This window comes from Anopheles marshallii, chromosome 3 (assembly GCF_943734725.1).
Source record: "Anopheles marshallii chromosome 3, idAnoMarsDA_429_01, whole genome shotgun sequence".
Taxonomy (NCBI): domain Eukaryota; kingdom Metazoa; phylum Arthropoda; class Insecta; order Diptera; family Culicidae; genus Anopheles; species Anopheles marshallii.
In genome coordinates this window covers 59,561,167-59,579,634 of record NC_071327.1, presented here as the reverse complement: position 1 = coordinate 59,579,634, position 18,468 = coordinate 59,561,167, and the positions used below count along the sequence as shown (strand labels likewise).

The 18,468-nt window shown below is 47.2% G+C and overlaps 1 protein-coding gene across 1 annotated transcript in view; it reads left to right on the top strand.

The window, feature by feature from the left end:
• Positions 1-18,468, top strand: part of LOC128713833 (uncharacterized) — a 110,258-nt gene that overhangs the window by 7,226 nt on the left and 84,564 nt on the right. The gene's annotated exons all lie outside the window — the stretch shown is intronic.

The window sequence follows — 18,468 nt, the reverse complement described above, 5'->3', positions numbered from 1 at the left end:
CTTCCCCAGGCCACGGGTCTTTTTTTTATTGTTCCGCGATCGCCCCGATCGAACGTAGCGTTCGATTTTGTTTACTTTCTCGCAAACGCGCTTTTCCTTTTTGTTGTTGTTTTTGTGTGTATTCCGTCTGGCCGGGGGGTTTGTGGGCGCCCCGGACAACATGGTGCGTCGCGATGCAAAAGTCACTTTCTCTCCCGTGATCCCCACGATGGGGTTTCGTTTTAAACGACACCGAGGGTCACCTATCCGGGGGGGATTGAAGGTGTTCTGTTTTTTTTGCTGTTGTTGGTTTCTTACGAGTTTAGCATTGGAAGTGAAAGGATTTGGAAAAGTGGTGATCCATCTTGGTTGTGTAGTGCAAGGGGGGGGGAAACGCAAAAAGGGGAAGTGGCTTAATCCGTGACACGCAATCAGGGTGGTTCGGGTCGATTCGCCAATTGCATCCGGTTCGGGGCGCCAGACCATGGGATGCTGTTTAACACACACTGATGGTGGTCGATTGGTGTTCCAAGCGTTCCAAGTATCCGGTTCGCTAAGACAAAAAAAAAGCGAAGCCGAGATGGTTAGGATGAATTTTGGGTTTTGTCCGTGGAATAAAATGTGTCACTAAATGTATTCAAAGTATCGATACTTCTCTACTATCTGTCAAATGTCGTTGAGTTAACAGTTGAGTTAAAATTGAAATAAAAAACTCAGATTTCAGTGCCCTTGACATATGTGTTATGGCAAGTTGTCTGACTAAGATGAGTCATTTTTTTTGGAAAGCATTATATCTGTCATCACTATTATGAAGGAAATCCCTTGTGAGGTTTGTCCTTTTCTTGAGGAAGATTATTTAACAGCCTTTAGAATATTAGCTCAATTAACACAACAGTGAAAACTCATGAAAAATCATGCTCTGTGTATGGTGGGGTCAGAGCGGCAGGACTTATATTACGAGCTGTCTCTGAGTGGTTAAACCATAATTGAGGAACGGAGTCGAATTTATCTAATTAGTTTTAAGAGAGCATTCTAGGAAAATTGGCCAAAATATGAGACTAATCACGAGATATTAATGTCCCATAATGACAATGGTTTACTCTATGTTGTTGCTTCGATCAATAACCACATAGAGGATAGAGGATCCAAAATTCGACGATATTACAGTCCAGATGTAGCACTACACGAAGGCCCCTTCTTAAGAACGATGTAGAATGCTCTTAGCTGAATACGCTTCCTTTTAGTCTTCGTCTCCAGTGGACACTACAACTTCAAGACACTTAGAAATTTCTTTCCTGGCTGTCTTTGACTATGTTTATACTTAACTGGATAGTCAGTCCAGCGCCCGAGGGATTGATCCGGGTGGGATTTGGTACCAGTCATGTCGTGTGAAGAGCTGACGACACTAGCTAATATATCTCCGGACCAAATCCGATAATAATTCGACGAATATGAAATAACAGCTCAGGGGATTGGTCTGAGATTTTGTACCGGTCTTGGCGGGTGAAGACCTGCGCCGATGTCATCTTCTTCAATTGGGCTAATTTGGTACTAAAATGCCACTTTCCTACTCTTGGTCGTTCTAGTGTTAAGGGTGGCTTATGTTAATTTTTTAAATAAGTTAATAGAAAAAAATGGGCGAAATGTAGTAATCAAATTCCCTAAAAATGTGTCTTAGTTTTAATTTTCTGCTCGAGATAATGGGCAACAAAAAGTCCCCAAAGAGAAAAATTTCGTTAAATAGGCACTTAATCACCCCAAATTTACCGGGTAATATAAGGGTAAATTAAAGGAAATTTAGCAATCCTTAATTTACCCTTTCGAGCAGTTTTGACATGTTTACATTGGGTCTTAGAAGCATGCTGATTTTCCCTTTATTTACCACTTAATTTAATAGTACATTAAGGAAAAATCTTTGATTGAGCATGCGCTACCTGTAGAGTAAATGTTGTTAAACGATTTAAAACCATTTTAAAAGTCTAAACAGCATTAAAACGATGTTTTTCTTTATGAATTTTGGGATGCCATCTTACTGTTTCCACAACACACGAACGAATTATAAAGCCTGACGCAGCAAACAACTCAAACGGTTAAATTAACAGCGCGCTGTCTCACTGAGTCTATCCACGTGTTTCACTATTATATACCTTCTTAAATCCTTTAAATCTCCCAAATCCTTGAAGTCGTACTGAGGAATTAGCACAAACACACACACACACACACACACACACACACACCGTCGCAAGCAAAGCAAACTGCTGTCAGCTAATTTCGTCTCCGTTTTGGCATCCGCTCGCATCACATCTGCCCCGCGGTCGCGATTGTGCAACTTAATTAGCGATGCATTCGGAAAATCCGCTTCACATCCGTTTTTTTTTTCTTCCACCTGGGCGGAAGGCGGGGTTGGGCTAAATTTATGATTGTTTGGCCGTAGCGATGTTTACTTTCGTTTGACACACGGTGACACCGTTCGCTTTTTTTTATTTTGGGGGTTCACGTTGGTTCGCGTTGTGTTGTCTCACGTGCGCTAAACCGGCGACCCTGACAAGGCCGTCGGGGGTGGTTGGGCGTTCTGATTGCTGTTGTTTCGTCTGCGCACCGTAACGACAATGCCGGGGTAACGAAACGATGATGTTGCGCTGTGATAATGAAACAAAAGCGGCCGACGTCTTACCGGGTAGTAGGTGGCACCGTGCCCCACGGGCCGGTGCCACAGAACCCCGTCCACCCAGAAGATGATGGCGTTTCGGTTTCGGTGTCTTTTCCGCGCTGATTAATTATTCATGCAACGGCGGAACGGTGGAGAACCGGGTGCGGTTTCCAGGTCGCGTTTTTTTTTTCGCTTTTGCACCGGGAAGGTGGCTCGAAATTCGTGGAATTCGCACGGGCGCTGAGAAGATGGAATTGTGGCAGCGCCGGTCGATAGACAACCGTCCACCGCCGTTCCCGGGGAATTGAGATTTACGAGGGCGGTACAATGATTTTTGCTGCACGGCTTATTGTGTACGGAAGCGCACGCACAGCGCTGGGATAAGCGATCGTTCGAGGTCGGCGCGGGTCTTCTGCGGCTGTTTGGTTGGAATTCGGGTAGCGGGAACCGGAGCCGCGTGTTGTGATTTTTCATCGTTAGCGGGTGTGTTTGGGTGCTCCGGTTTTTTTTTTTGGGGGGGGGAGGCTGCCACATACATACGCGCGTGTAAAGGCCGTGTTACGTGATCGCTTAAAGTGAGCCAAACGCGTAGAAGAAAGTTGGTGCGCGGCCCTTTCACACGAAACAAAAATCACACCCCCGATTAAAAATCAGAAGAAGCAGCGAGAAAGGAAACAAAACGTGCACCATCCGGAAGGGACATTAATTCGGTGACTTTCATTGCAAGCACAGTGACCACCGCTTTGTGTCCGGACAATTCGGACAATGTTCTTCACATGACATAACGATTGTCTTTCAGCGTTTTTTTTTGTTGCTGCCCGTTATGTATGTTTTTTTCGTCCACTTTTTAGCTGTTTGCTGGTATCTTAAACCCCCCTGCCATCCGGTGCGGTACGGTGGGTGGCCCAATTATAAATATGCATCCAAGTTTCACCTGTGTTTCACTTGCGCCCTTTTTGGCGAGTGGTTTCATAAGCGGGAATGCATAAACAATGGCCGGAACGGAATGGATGGAGCTGTATTTGTTTCCGTTAAATGCGACTCTATTAATATGCTGCGTGAAGTGAAATAGTTATGTACCATCTTGCGTTACGTACACGCGTTACACCGTGCCTGACGTATTGTGACTCACCGTTTTCTTGACCGTTCCGCCGTTAACCGGGTTCAGGAGCGCATCAGCATTTGGCCCATTTATAAACGGTAACGATTGTACACGGATTAATATTTCGAAAAGCGCATTTCCCTTTTCCCGCCATCCACCGACGACCCACTCGCCCACTAAGCTGATGATCGAGGAAACGACGCTGTGGAAATGTAGGTCATTTTGTGTGTGTGTTCCCGAAGTCCCGACTTTCAAGATCTTCTCCAGTAAAACCCTCAAAACATCGTGCACGAACGTTCCACAACTTTGCATTTTTATGCTGATCTCGAATGCTGCTGCTGCGAGGGTGGCATCGTAAAGTCATTGCGTACCGCGCACTGTGTCGCTGTTAGGAATTTGTCATTGCGATCTGCCGGCATCGTGCGACACAGTGCTCCCAGTGTCAAGACATCCCCAAAAACTCGTTTGTGGGAGCATAAAGTAAGGTAAGGTTAGCAGAGAAAAAAAAAACAAACTCCTCATCTTCCGTGGAGTTTTCTTATCGAGAAATTTAACATCCTATTGCGACACGCGCTCGTTCTTCGCGCGCCCTCAAAAATGCGTCATCTTTTTATGTCCATCATTAAAAAAAGTGCTTTCCGTGGCGAAAGTTGAATGTTTGTTTCCGCGGTTGGATTTCCACCGAGTTTGATGGGCGGTGGGTGGTGGTGGTGCATTTGTTGAATTGGACACATTTCGACGAGTGGACGAACTGAGGTGTGAATTTTCATCTCACGTAAAGGTTTGTTTTTTTTTTTTGAGTTCATCTTTCTTCTCTTTCACTCGCACATTTATTCTCCATCAAGTGGGATACAATGTGGCAGTGATGGTACAGAGGAGCAAAAAAAAAAAAAACACACACAAATCGAATACACTAACAATGTAATCTTGTTCAGATGATCACACTGGGCCCAAATTGGTCCAGTTGTGGTGACCTTCCGAGGGCATAAAAATAGATGGAATACTTTAGTCCCGGTGTTTTTTTTTTTTTATTTTCGGCAGTGACGTTCCTGTCACTCGTCATGCACAATAACCTGGCGGTGATGGTTCGGTTTTTCTACGTCGTAACCGGCACCGCCCGGGAGCTCCGGTTCCGGAATGACGTAGGGTAAATGACAGAAACGGAAATTAATTCAAATATTCATTTCCATATCATCAGACCTGCCGTGCCGATGGGGGTGACAACGTGAGCGAGCCATCCATCCAACGGTTCCCGACCGGGAACATGGTCGTCATCAGCATCAACATGACCGTCGTTGATAGTACTGACAGCCAATGGGACAGGAAAACACCGGGGATACATTGGGTGTGTGTGTGTGGTTTCCACCGTCCATACATCACCATTCGTTTCGTGCGGTTTTGCCCATAGGTTTTATTTTCCCTTATTTTATAAAACCCACTCGCCCGCACTCGTACGAAATAGGTGTGAAAAGGCCGGGCGACACACTGGCGTCCCGTATGTGGGTGGATCAATTTTTAGAAAAAGTAAGTACCGCCGTGAAACTCCCGACCGGTGCCGGTACGAGGGAGGAACAGAAAATAGAATGAATCGAATAAATTTACTTCCATCATAAATTCTGGCCCGGGTTTTCCACGGTTCTGGCGCTGTTTGACACTTTCCACACAGTGAGACTCGCGCGCGCACTTCGTGTGTCCCGTGTCACTAATATTAGCACTAGAAGTGCATTCTCTTCTCGCTCCCGTAGGAAAGACTTTTCAAAACACACACACCATTTCCATGCCCGGACCAGGCTCGAGGTAGATTGATAAACGGCCGGCAACTGGTTCCCGGGGTTTTTCGGAGGGTAATGTCGCTCAAGGTCTTCCGCAGGGCGCAGCCCTCCTAACGTACAAAGACACCGTCCCGAAGCGTCCCGAAGACCACATTAGTCAATTTGTAGCAGAAGGAGCGACCTCGGTTAGTGTAGGTCTATTTTTGGTCCCGAGATGTGTTGGCTGCACTCCGTTGCATTACACCATTAAGAATTGGACGGAGTGGCCGTTAAAAGTATGCGCTTTCTTTCCATTCCTTTCGAGAGTGATAAATTTTCTCACTCCAACCGTACCTACTCGAACTCATTCATACTGTGCGGTGTTTCCCGTTGGCTTCCCTTCGGTTTGTTTTGCGCTGGGACATACCTCAAGATGGAAGTGCATTTCACTGTCGCCGCCACTGTGGCCCTGGCGTTGGTTTTTCTTTCTTTCCTGTATTTGTTTTGTCCTCCATTCCCGGATACTCGTTGCACTTAATTGCTACAAATCTCTGCGTCGTTTCGGTGTGGTTTTGCTGGAGATCTTCTGGGTACGACCCGATTTCCTGGTGACGTCTTTTCGGCCCACTAATAGCCGGAGTCGCGCGAGTATGAAATTAAAAGCAGGATCACTTTTCCTGCAAGGAAAATGCAATTAGCCACAATCGAGGGTGTGTGTGTGTGTGTGTGAGTGGAAAAGGAAGATTGGGTGGGTTTTATTTTCCTTTCACAATATCTTACACGCCGAAACCGGAGGGAGTGGAACGGGCGAGCGCTCGCTGTGTTGTTGTATGCTTTTCGCTACATCGGCTCTAATTATAGAGCGGATGTCGGTTCGGAAATGTCACTGGAGTCTGTGGGGGCCTCTTGCCATTGCCGAAACCGGAGGTGTTGTGAGCGTGTGCAGCAGCTGCGGAGGGATCGAATTAAATGTTTTTATTAGGCGTAACATGAGATTTTAGAACAGACCATCAGCCCCAGTCGTGGGTCGTACGTGCCCGGTAGCTCATGAATGGTGTGTGTGTGTGTGTGTGTGTGTGTGGTTGAGAGACCGAGATAAGGGAAGCGAAGCGATGAGATTGAAAGTGAATCCGAAGCATCCGTGCATCGGATATTGCGTTTTTGTCGAGAACAAAAAAAAATGCTCCTCTTCCCTCGACAGGACCTTCAATCGTTTCACATTTGTGCCGAACAGCTGGTAATAGTGTGTAAGCGTGTTTATTTTTCTATCGAAACGGCCGTTCTCTGTCGCACGCGACGCGTGTTGTAACGTTCTGTCAACAACAGTCCTGGTGCTGGTGGCGGTGGTGGAGTTGGTGGCCGATTTAATTAAAATCTTTCGGCACCGAATTCGGTTGCTGTTGCAATCTGCTGCAATAAAGTCAGGAGGGGTCAGATCGAAACACTTACTGTTTTTTATTAAAAACGAACACAGTCCAGTCATACGATGCAAAAGGTAAATAAAATGTGTTGAAAATAATTAATTTCTGCTGAAACGCTCATATTTGAGTGCGATACCTTTTTGTACACAGTAGAGTTAACCTTTCGATTAGTGTGTGAGAGTGCACGGAATTTGTTAAACAATTAAAAGAAACATTTTTTGGGTAAGGCAATAGACTGCAATGTTACTATAATAGTCCACCAGCACCAGCAGTTGGTGTTTAAAGACTGCAACCTCTTTACGGCCAGTCGCAAACCTCAAGCAAACACCGATCGCAACCTCGCCGGGACCGACCCGCTTCGTGACTGAAACCGATCTCCGCACCTCAATTTTGTCTCACTTTGCTATCCTCCAGTGCCTTTCTTTGTCCGCCAAACTGGGGCAAATTCATTAGACCTGCGCTGGAACTTGCTGCTGGTGGTGATTGTCGTATTTTTTGTTCACCTTCACCTTTCGCTAACCCGTCCCTACGCGGGGAGAGCAAAGCAAAACAAAAAAACCAAAAAACACCACCGAAGGAAAAATCACACTAAACGGTTGGTCTACCAGCAAACTCATTTGTCGAAGGTTAGTGTACGGTGAGCGTACAAAAACAAATTTGTGAGGAAAAATGGTATATCGCAAGGAGAATCAAATCATCCCCAGAGAAAAAGGGTAGCGAACTCCGAGAGTTGGAACCAAGAATGAATAGTCCCTCGCCAAGCGAAGAAACTGTTTTGCTGTCGGAACCAAGCAAAAACGCAAAATGCTAAGAAGCTAATGTCCACAAATTAGTGGGCTCTAATCGTTACCAACCAATACACCTCGCTCGCTGTGTGTGTGTGTGGTACAATGTTCTAACCGAAAACCGCCCGCGTTCTCGGTCCGTTTGGTCGAGTCGAGTCGAGAGGACACAAAAAAACGGGGGGGATCGTGCCAGAAAATGTCCAAACCACAGCAAATCTCTCAACAAACGAGACAGCTCCGGGAGAAAAGTGTGAGAAAAAAGCGTACGAAGGAAAACTATCACCGCGAACCCGACGACAAAGAGTCTTTGTTGGCCGCATGAAGAGGGCGCAATAGGAAGGGGTTGAATGAAAATAAAAAAAGCTGAACACCACAACGAATTGGCCGCCAATGATGTGCCAGCTGGGGGGTGGGGGGTGGGGGGGTGGGAACCCTCTCCCGTGCGCCTCTCTTCCAACTTTCGACTTTGTTTTCACTGAGCACCTTCGTGGGATGTTGTTGTTTCTGCGCTTTGTACATGTCTTCCCGTCGCCCAACACGGCCCCAAAATAAGGGGGGGGGGAGGGTTTTAACCATCTGCGGGCAGCTGTTTTTAGTGGTAAGCGAATGATGTGGGTCGCAAAGATCGACTGCTCGGTTTTGGAATTTTTTTTTCCCGCCTATATGGGAGGCGAATTGTGTTCGAGACATGGCGTTGGATCAACCGGACCCTCCGGGATAAAGTCCTGGGATAGAAATTCAATCAATCAAATCGAATCGGTAAACGAAACCCCGAACGGGAGGAGGGGCACGAGATGGGTGGGGGAGCATTCCTTACGGAGCACTTGGAGAACAACATCCAGCAGTTTGGGAGAACGCAACTGCTAGAACACCTTGCGCACCCCCCGCCTGCGCCGATAAGTAATGGTGTTCGTATACAATTAATTTGATCGTGGCGAGTGATCCACCACGGGGCGGCCTACGCACCGATCGCCGTACAATGTTTGGGGCCCGTTGGCAAAGGAACATGGCCAAAACGGGCAGAACGTTCTAAAACACGCTAATGATCACGACGAAAACGAATGCACGCAAATGTGGCGTGGTGTGCGATTCTGGCGTTTTCCAGGTGGTGCTAGGAGTGGTGCAGGCCAACCACTGGAATACCGGTACCGGAAACTCCCCAAAACGGGTTTTCGGTGAGCGTGAAAGGGAAAAAACCCAAGTGTTTAATGAGATTGAAATTGTTCTTTCCCTGTGTGCTTCCCGCGAGCATACGTAAGGAAACGCTCCTGCTTCCCTTGCTATGCTCCCTTAATGTGCATGACCTTCTAACGATGATTAAACGGTTAATTCCTCGTTATTGGAGATGAGCGCTTTTTTTCGGCTCTTTATCTTTTTGGCGCGGGGGAATGACGGGGAAACTCCCCCCCTCCCCTCCGGTGGAGCTATTTCATCCCTGTGGGGGATCATCGATTGTGTGCCCTTCGATGGGCACCAGAATTCGTTGCGGTTACGATGCTCATCTGGTGCGGCGAAGTAATGATGAAACTAATGCGGAGCATCGCGTATTAAGCCCTTGTGTGTGGTGGGGGGCCTTATATTTTTTGTTGTTGTTTTTAGCTAACTAACAGGCTCAGTTCCGTTAACTTCTGATGTGGTCGATTATCTGGAGAAGCAAAAAAAAAAACCAGGAGAAGCTGTCTTACCTGCCCGATTGGAGCTCGGTGAACATTGGACGCAGAAGATGAGATTCTTTCGTAGGAACATTCGATGACCACCGGTTTGCGGTGCTTTCGCGCTATTGACATCATCGCGATGCAGAAGCGATACCTCACCTCTGGTGTGTGTGCAATGATGACTTGACCACGCCACCAGCCGCTAATGAATTTCTAGCGTTTGCAAGCGAATTGTCGAACCCCGGGGGCTGAGTGAAATCGGCGCATTTGACCTGCATTTGTTGTTCGCGCTGTGGCGGTTTACTGTGGCACAATGTTTTGAGACACACCGTGAGATATAATTTCGATCCAATTTATCGTCTGCTAATGGTGTACGGTTCTCGCCGCTGCCACATTGAATTCTTTCGCTAGTAAAGTGCTTTTGTGAAGCGCAGTTTAGGCGAGAAGGCCTTCACTTTACTGGGGTAAAAATTTGAAGCCTCTCAGAAATGACAAATACCCGAGTCCCGAGTGGAGTGGTCTAGCGGTCTGTTCGATTCTGGTTAAATCTGGTTTCGGGGCGGTAAGAAGGTAAAAGGACCGATGGGTTCTCAAATTTCAAGCATCATATTGTGCAATGGGTCGAATGTTTGGGACCGAAACCGAGATGAATATTATTCGGGGCTCGGGGATTTCATCAAGGTTTTGCCAAAAAATATGTGGTTGATTGTAGTTTGAAGGCGGTTCGTAATTAAGTGTGACATTTTTGCATCCCATTCCGTACCTGGTCCCGAAAAAGGGTCTCCCGTGTGTGTGTGTTCCAAGCGTCAGACCCAGAAAACTTTATCGGTACGGGGAGGTTGGTAAGTTCGTACCATCTTTCATCCAACGAGACACAGCGGAGATCAAGATTTAATCAAGGTACGAGCTCGACAAACGGGCGGACTTTCGGAGAACATTATGAAATAGAATATGTGCCGCTTTACGGTGATATTTTTGCTTACCAAACAACTCACCCTCGAATCGGAAAAGGTCGGTTTTGGCACCGTTTTTGTTTTTTTTTTTGGGACAGCATGTTTGATGATCGGACCCAACATTGAAACCGAATGCGAAATAAGTCGCAGCGCAACATGATTGGGTTTCACTTAGCCGTTGGGTCTAAAGCTGGCCCGGTGGAGGTGGGGGTTTCGGAATGTGGAGCCACCGAAAATGAGAGCATCGTGCACGAGAAGATGCTCGATGACATGCCGAGCGTGATGCTGCTGCTGCTGATGATGAAGTTGCGTAGCGTCGCTTTTGGCCAAGATGTTACACCGCCTGTTTGGCGATCGAGTCCGGCGTTTCTTTGCACGCTGGATGAGTGATTGAGGCGTGCTTGAGAAATGGTGGCCTCGATCAGCATTTTTCATTTTCAAACTCATCATCAATACACGCGCGGCCAGCCACTTGAGCGGGGTAGGCTTAAAAAAAGGGTGGCAAAATTTACCCCTCCCGGCAGTACACCCCGCACACACACATCGGTGACTCATGCCGGAGGTTTTTTTTTTCCACACATTTTAGTGCTGTTAAATTGTTTTACGTAAAACGAACCGAACTCAATCGCTTCCTTTTTTTTTTGGCCATTCGCCGTTCGTTTAGATAAAGAGTTTGGTGATGGCATTGGCATCCGGGACGCGTACAGTACAAGCCTCTCGAGTGGTGTGCTTGCGCTCCGCAAAAGCAAATGAGGCACACAAATCCGTCCGTCCGTCTTGTTGATTAAACGACGCCCATGAATAATGAATGCAATTTTTATGTTTATGAGAAGTGGGGCCACGAGCCTCGATCGGTGGCGCCGGTCATCGGATCTTCGGTTGCACAGCAAAGGGCACCCCCAACAAGCAGAGGCACTTAGTTTAATTAAGCTAACAGCCTATAAAAACCGACTACCGAGAAGTGGCGGCTAATAAGTCCGCCCGATAGCAAGCATACCCAACAAGCGGCGCTCGAGAAACAAACCGATCCTTATGCTGCTCATCGACGTGCGGCATCTGTTGCTTGCCTGAAGTTAAGAAGCTGAAGTTTGGTGTGACGTTCGTGTTGCGCCAAGATGTAGAAAGCGAGCGTGAGCAATGGAGAAGGTTATTGTTTCCATTGTGTTACGATATTACCATCCCGTGCCGCCTGCTGCATGCGTTTTAGTGTCCGGGCCGAACAAAAACGCTGTGTAAAAACATGCATGAGCAATGTACACACCGTACCGGCGCTATTGAAGGGTTTATATGGGTGATGTTGATGGTTACATAAAAAAAGATCCTTATGACACTCGTCGACGATGATGGGGCCGTGGCGCGTTAGGGGCCTTGCAAATGTACACCCCGGGGACACGAGGACGGTTTATGACACACGGCGAGTGAAGATCCGGTAATGATTTTTGTAAAACAAATAATTTTCCTGCACGGGGTTGGGCCGTGGGCGAAGGTTTTAGAGAGGCTTTAGAAAATGGCCCACCGTAAATGTTTTGCATGAATCCGGTGGGATTTATGTAGCTCGGTAGGTACATTCTGAGGTTGCAAAGCATGTAGCATGTTTTGTGTGAAAGTATTGTCTGGAAAGTAGTTTCAAATTCCGCATAGCTTAGACCCCCACCGGGAAGTTACCTTGGTAAGGTTGACTTCAAACTCCACTTAACCGTGACACCGAGAATCTTCCGGGCAGACATTCTTGGAAGGCACTAAACCTCGCCGGGTACAAAGGTGCCAGCTGCAGGACAAGCGAAAAAACAGAAAGAAACATAAAAGGAACAGCAACTATTACGCCATCGCTGTGGCGCAGTCGAGGTCAAAAAGGTTAAAAAAGGTATTGGACCCCGGTACTATCGCGCACGCTACGTCCATGCCAGTGTTGATTATTTTGTTTTGTACTTCGTACTTCCCATCCGTTGCAATGGTGACACACTTTTCCTTGCGTTTTTTTTTTGCTCACTGTTTCATCACATGAACAGGACCTCCCTTCGTGCCGTTGCCAGCGGTAGTCCCTTGCATCCTTGAATGCTAACTATCGGAATTCAAGGACACGTCCATTGGCGTGGAACCTGCTTTTTTTTGCGTGAGTGTTTGCTGATTGCATGTCTCGTACCTTACCATTGGGTGGTACAGGATTGGGTTTTTTTTCGAGCGTAGTAGCCGCCGCCTTGTGTGAGTAATCGTTATGCCGTGATTCATTGCACGGAGGATATTCCCGTGCCGTTGTGAGGCATTTTTAATGGCCATATCGAACGGTTTGCAGACACAGTGGGCGATGGTGGAACGTAAAGAAACAATTATAGTTGTTGCCACCCGTAAGATAGGACGCGTATCGGGAAGGGGAAAAAAAACATGTAAAACCACTGCACACTAGATGGCGAAGGACTTCTATTCTGCGTTACTATAGACTCGAGGATATCAGTTCGCCTGTCGTATGTGTACCACGTACGGCGAATGCTCAGTCCTGTGCTACAGCCGCTCGGAATATCAAAGAACCGAAACATCCATCTCGAAACAACCTGATTCCCTGATTTCCGGCCTGCAAAACGTGCGCCGTTGTCACAATCTGCCGATCTAACGTGTTCGCAATCTAAAATGAATATCAAATCAAGCGCAAATCGTTTCCTCGCGTTATCACGTCACCACGAACACAGTCCAGGTGAAAGCGCCCACGAGTGTTCTGCGCTTGTTGGAGAATGTTTTTTTTTCCCCCCGTTCCTTTCCTTCCTTCGTCTACTGCAAGCTGTTGTTGAAAAATCACCTCCATTCAAGAGCGAGGGCGCTGAGTGTGGTGAGTTTCCCGACCCAATCCGGCATCCCCGAGCACACAGTTATCTCTCTAATCAGCTTATTTTTCAATCATGTCAACTATTTACATGATTTTCCTATTTTCCTCGTCCAAAGTTGCCGCCACAGTTTCCCACGGTGCGGTTTCGTGGAATAAGCACTAGCAACTTCCAAACGCGTCTATACAGTCGACCTACATTTGGTGCGCCCGTCATGTGGTGGAGCTCGGGATTGGAAATGTCAGAAGGTTCGGTGTGTGTGTGTGTGTGTGTGTGTGTGTGTGTGTGTTTCTTGCTTTTCTTCTGAGCTGGTTTTCCTCCCTCGAATGAATTCACCCGTCAGTGGATCTCCACCCTTTTTCGCTGACCAGTTGCTGGTGGTTCTCGGTGCAGCGTCGTGATGAAACGCGGGAATTCGCTGGGGAGTGGGGTGGGATGGAGAGGGGAAGGGAGGGGGGGGGGGGGGTATCGCATCGTTTGGAAAATCACGACTTTCGCATTCACCATTGCAGATCGTTGCTCGGGTCTGGCTGTCGGCAGCGGTTGAAGTGGATTTATTTTCGCATACGATGCACCTGTCCGCAATCGAAAAAAATCAGAGCGGGATGGTGCGTGGGCGCTGTGGGCGGGTGGCACAGAATTAATAAGGTTAGGAGGAATCCCGGCGATTGCGATCCCGGAACGACGGGACAAACGGCACGATTGCGCCCCACAGGGCACCAAAAAGCAATCGAAAGTGTTTGTTCGGTGGAGAAACATCGCGTCCATTCGGTCGGTCCAACGCGTACGGGGAGGCCAAACAGTTTGGATAATTATGAAACGCTTCTTCTCGCACGATGCGCGCGTTACGACTTTGGCCGTGGAGTGGTAAGGTTTGTGCGCCGGTCATAGCTGAGTGGAGTTTGGTGGAAAAGAAAACAAATACGCTACCGGTCGGCAAGCAGTCGGCGGGCTTGGGCTTGGTGCAGTGCCGCCATGACTAGAAGGGACCGGATGTTGCACGGTTGCGGTTCAGTTCTTGATTTAAGCAGCCAGTCAAGTAGAACGAGCGTCCATGCGGTACGAGTTCTTAGTCATACACCGGTGTTACGTGTTACACCCTGAAGCTGATGATTCACTCGAGTTGGTAGTGAAATAGTACGTCCATAGTGCAAGGGGGACAATATGATCCATTACGATTATGAATTAGCTCGGATATGAGCATTTGAAAGGTGAAGATTTATATTTCAATCTTCGTTGTGGTGCATGAAATCCTCCTTAATAGCAAATGGAAAAAGTTTGAAAGAAACGTGATAAAATCTCAATTTTTCCTTCAACTGACCTTGCCGTTCATACTGCTGCACCATGAATACATAAAACCCCAGCGCAACCTTTAATTATGCGCCGGTGCAGTGTCTTATAATCCTAACCTCACTTTGCTGTTATTAGGGCGCCCTGTTCGTGATGGCGTCCCTGTATAAATATTAAATTTTCGCAATTCGCTTCGATCACGTAAGTGTGTCATTTCATCCTTCGTCCCACCCACCCCGGGAGAAGTTCATTAAATCAAGCATCTCAATATTATATTCCCTTTGGAGAAGAGGGTTCCCCTCAGGGAACGTGAAGGGCGCGTGGAAAACCTTCAGGAGAGGAGTAAATTTATGCACCCCTCGCGCTTGTGCTCTGAACACACCAAGCGTGGCGCATTATTAAGGCGTACGTTTATCTCCCACGATCGGATCTTCCGACCGTCCGGCCGTCGTGCTGGTCCGATCCGCGAATTGGTCACGTGACCGATACGAATTATTGCCCGTAGTGGTATGTGATAAGCAATTATGGTACAGCCTTGTACATCCGGGGGTGGTGTATGGTGTATGGTTTACTGATGATGATGACGATGATGTTCGGGGCCCTTTTTTTTTACTCCCTCTATAACAGGTTCTTCTCTGCTGATTAAATTCCCTCGAGGCGTACAACATAAAATCTAAATCATACGAATTAGTTCTTTGCGCCATTGGGGGGTGGGAAGCAACGGCAGGAAGAATAGTGTAGTGCTGCCTCTTTGCCAACACCAACACACCTTATCGAACGTCGTCGAATGTGTTCCGGGTGGGTAGGACGACCCACTATAAGCGAGTTATTGTAGCACAATCCAAATGTATATATATTCGAGGCAACTTCACCGGTTTTTACCCATTCCCCCACCGAGACCGGGATTGAATTCCCTTAAATTCACTTTTCCAATGTCCTTTCGACGTCCGTACCCTGTTACCGTTGCCGGTCGGGTGTTTTTTTTTCCGAAATCCCGCATGCGAGGTCGTAGTTTAACACCCAGCGCTTAATGGCGTATCAACTGACATCCTTTCCGTCAGCGAGTTCCCCGTTCTCGGAAAAACGGTGTGGCGTCCCGTTAGGGATTAGTGCTTTCGCATCCCTAACCGAGGAGTTTGGTATTAAATTTCCAAATATTTGTCGAACGCACGATGACACGGGGCAGCGTCAAGGGTTGGCAAAAGGTACTGCTGTGCCGGTACTCGGGTCAGACCCGGTGAGTATCATGTTCGCCGCTGTGGTGTTCACGGTTCGTTTCGTGACGGCAAGGGCACGCTGCGCTAGTGTTTGTGGGGAAGGTTAAGTTTGGTGGAAAGCACGTGGCCCACAGATAACGTAACGATCGTGTTATCTACGGAATGAACAGTTGTACCTTCCCATTTGGGGGACAAGTTTGGTGAAAGGTAGATGGAACTGTGACTGTTTGATGCAAATGGGTTGCGAGTGGAAATATTTTCATAACTTTGTCGTCACCACGAGTAAAATTCATTGACCTTGTCAATGATGAAGCCCCAATTTCGTTCTCTAACTCTCATTTTCATAACGTTACTGGTTTTTTTTATTGATAGCAACTTGCATTAGTTTAAGCGCAACACATGTAGCGCTCTTCAGCTTTTAATTGGAAAGAGCATCGTCAGCATCACCACCATTTGCTGCGGTACGCCATTATTGGGGGAAAGCAAACCGATCAGGTGGAAGAAACGGACCCCCGTTCGGCCTGGCGAGGCACGGTTCAACAGACGGGCGGTTTGTGAATGGGTGTGAAAAATGGGCACGATCATAATCGAGTGAAAGTTCAGCATTTTCCACCTTCTGGCACCGACCTCGAGCGTTGTGTGGGGGGGAGGGATACCGGTGTGACCGCTCGGTGAAAGGGTAATGAACTTGAAATGTCATTAATGTGCACCGTACCGTACCGTACCGTACCTTTCCGTTTGTCAGGAGGTTTAGAATGCATTCGTGCTGCAAGAAAGCTCTTAGCATGCCAATATTCGTTTCACCATCGCCATAAAAAGTGTGCAGTTTGTGACTCGCTTTGTGGTCGCCGGCGGGTTGAGGCTGGCATTGGTCGTTCGCTCATAAACACCTTTTCGAACAGACCCGCTGTCGCTGTCTGTGCGGAGGTCGAACCACCCCATAGATGTGGCGGATACGGTCGCAAAGCGCATCGTTCAGTGTACGCTTATGCTCAGTTATGGGACACAATTTTAGACTAAATCGGTGCATTTACCGGAACCATTTGCAGCGCGCGTGAAAGTGACGGGTGATGGGAGGGTTTAGAGGAGAATTTATTTGCCCCAACCGATTTCCCGTTTTCGCACCCATCTAACAGCGATTGAAGCGATCGTGTGGAATGATGCCCGGTAGTGCGGGACACACGATTTTGACACCTATTTCCCAAGGTGGTGGTTTAATGGCGTTGATGAAGGAAATGTCAACTTCCCTTTGCATGATACGCTATCGAACCACTAAATCCTAACGCATCGGTTGCCTATTCCCGAAAGGTCGTTAGCTTTTCCCGAGGAAATCGTTTTTCTTTTGATGGTACGGCGTATCAGATTTCATGTGCGAGGGGTGGTACGTAGGTTCGTATGGTGGAAAAACAGGGTGTACGACAGGGAAATGGGGGTTTGTTCCGTTAGCTGGAAAGGATAAGTTGATGTGTGTGTGTGTGTGTCTGGATTTTTCTAGCTAAGAAGATTATGGAGAACCGGGAACTGCTGTATGTTTTGCTAGAAGCCGAACTAATCGCTTTTGATGTGTAACATGAAAAGTTCACACTCACACTACCGCCCCTTAGCCGATCGATCGATAGACGTGTACCAGGAATTTTATAAATGTCCCCGTACCATGCACTCCATCCGGATGTGCACTTTTGAAATGCACTTCTCATTGTGGATAATAATACGTTTCATGGAATTTTGTGCCGTGCGCTGCAGTACGCTTTCCGGTAGCAAACAAATCTCATGGCAGTTTATTTTCTTTATCCTCGTTTTTTTTTTTTTTGAAGTGGTCCGTGAACATGCTACATGTGCATTGATAGCGCTGGGTATCATTAGCTTGTTTTGTACCGCCTGAGCAATATGTTTCTAGCTCCTGGACGAATGGGGGGAAAAACATGCTCCGGTGCACCGTATCGTTAATGCTGAGCTGAATTACATTTCAACACGTTATCATTGGTTGGAAGCCATAATCAAAGCGTTGTTTTTTTTTAGATTGTTGCCGTATGAGTTAATGAGTTCCTTCAGGGGTTTCGTTTACACGTTAAATAGCATAACATAACTGGTCTTGTATTACATTAGATAGGTTATGTATTTTGTTATTTTTATATTAATGTTGGGGTGGCATGTTTGGTGGCTGGGGTGGTTTTCGAACGGTAGGACCGGTTCCAAATCCTATCTGGACTGAATATTCGGTTGCGTAATGAAATAAATCTAGTAAGCCAGAAATGGCAGCCATGATCTAGTAGGCCGTTACTCCCACAAGAAAAATATTAATTTCATCAATTGAAGATTCCTTTCTTTGTGGAATATATTTTTAATTCTCAAACACCACATGACGTTTACATCAAAATTAATTACCTCCGGAAGCGTTACATGGTATTAAGGACCTCCATCGGTACATCGTCCCTGTTCGGTCTGTTTGTGCAGAAGCACTTACGCGCAGTCATCCACTTGATCATCGACGGGCGAATGTGTCTCAAGGGACGAGACTCCAGCATTAGCTCAATACCAACACAACACGACATTGATTATGCTAACGAGAATCGCTACGTTATCGTGCCTCTCGGGTGTGTGTGCGTATGTGCGTTCCTCTCAATCCCATCGGCTTCCGTTACCGCGGTGGTTCCGATCGCAACTGACAGTGCCTCATTTCAATAACAAGACAATCGAATTAAAGTTAATGGCACTCGTGATTGCTACATGGAAGCAGATTCTCGAGGGAAGCGTTGGAAGCAGCATCCCCAACGACGGAATCTTCCGAATGGGCCGCACCGTGGCGTTGGCTACTTCACTTACCACGTACAAATGTGGCGTTCTGTGTA